Here is a 1,950-nt window from a genome sequence, read left to right as displayed (position 1 = left end):
AAGGCCTTCAGGGGGGCAGGGGGGCAGCAAACCCACTGGCTCCTCGGGAGGTGGGGAGCCAGCAAAGAAGCCCGAGTCAGGCTGGCCTGGGTTCAAACATGGGCTTCACCAGCTGCCAGAGTGTGGCTCCCTGCAGGGCGCTGAACGTTCTCAGCCTCCGTTTTCTCCTGTGTGGGACGGGGTGACCTTCCTACTCGCAGAGTGGAGGGGATGTGGTAAAGGAGCGTGTGAAAGCCTGTCCCACTGAGACATCCTCCTAGAGAATGCTCCAAGGGTGCCGGCTCCCTTGGGAGAGAGGGCCCCTCCTGCCCTCACTGTCCTACCCCCAGGGGTATATGTGCACCTCGTCCCACACCCCTGTAGATGCCCCTGCCTGCTGGCCCCAGCTCCAAACTCAGTGGCAAATTTCTGCTCAGGCCGCAAAAGAGTCTGTTGAGGTCACTCAGGATGCTTGAAGAGGTCCTGTTCACTAAGACACCATTGGCTGACGTCAGTGATGACGTATAGATACGCATGTGTGCTCACTCACACTCTCACACACACACCATCTTTCCTAGAGACCTTTTCAACAGTGGTCACACCTGTAACTGAATGGGCTAAGTACCTGTGTCAAACTCATTTTCACTGGGACCACATCAGCCTCGTGCTTGCCTTCAAAGGGCCGAATGTAATTTTAGGACTGTATAAATGTAACTGTTACTCCTTAACAGTTAAGCGAGAGCTCAGTGCTGCCGCTGGGTAGAAACAAGGTGCTGGGCCGGATAAAACAAGGTGAAGGGCCGGATTTGGCCTGAGGCCTTGAGTTTGTCACCTGTGGAAACCTCAGGGAGGCATCAGCCTGCTCAGGGAAAAGTTACAGAGGGCAGTGGGTAAAAGAGCCTTCCCGGACCCCCAAAATCAATGTCATGGGGGAGAGATGATGCTCTTACTTTAAGAAGCACTTACGGGCCCTGGCTGGGTGGCTCAGATGGTGGGAGCATGGAGCCATGCACCAAAAGATTTGCAGGTTTGATTCCCAGTCAGGGCACATGCCTAGGTTGCAGCTTCAACCCCCACAAGGGGGCGCATTTGAGAGGCAAGCGATGGATGTTTCTCTCTCTAGCTCACTCTCTCCCTTTCTCTCTCTCTCAAAAATCAGTAAACACATCCTCAGGTGAGGATTTTTAAAAAATCCCTCGTGGGCTCAGCGGGAATATAACCACTTAAGCAGGCACTGACCGTGTTCTAGGCAGCGCTACAAACTTTAAGTGCATTTTATAATGTAGCATTCCCGCTACCGGTGTGTGCCCTTAATTGATAAGGAAGTAGTTCCTTGCAGGATTCCATCGCGTGTCCAAAGTCAGGCCGCTGGTAAACCACGGAGCCGTGAAGTGGGTCCGCTGATGGCAGCCATGCTAGGAAGCCCAGGGCACAAACCCGAGCGCTCCTGGGAGCCACCCTGGAGCACGCACACAGAGCAGGGCGGCTCCTGAGCCCTCTGACCACCCTCTCATCTCCCACTTCTCCAGAGCAGCATGACTGGTCCTCTGCGATGGTGACCTTGACCGACAGGGTCTGCAAGTCTCTGCCCAGGTCCTGACATCCCAACCAGCTCAGCCCGCCCAGGACCACACCCCAGAGGCTGCCCCTCCCCGTTGGGCCCCTGTCCCACCCCCAGTTCTGGCTCACGGGCGAACTCAAACGGAGCAGAGTGAACAGGGCGTGCAGAGGCTTTGAACTTTGGGACTGCTGGCATTTCCAGCAGCTGGAGCTCATGGAGCCCAGGTGGCAGGGCTGGGAGGTGAGAGGCGCGCAGGCACCGCCCAGGAGCCCCTCCGCTTCTCTGTGGGCTGAGACTGTGTTCTGAAAGCCGAGGGAAGCCACTAGCGAGTTTAAGCCAGGGAAGTGCCTGGATCAACGTTGTGATAAAAAGTATCACCCTGGGTAGTTTCCGTGGCTATGGCTTTGAAC

Source organism: Desmodus rotundus, chromosome 6 (genome assembly GCF_022682495.2).
Source record: "Desmodus rotundus isolate HL8 chromosome 6, HLdesRot8A.1, whole genome shotgun sequence".
NCBI lineage: Eukaryota > Metazoa > Chordata > Mammalia > Chiroptera > Phyllostomidae > Desmodus > Desmodus rotundus.
Note: the sequence above shows the minus strand (reverse complement) of the source record.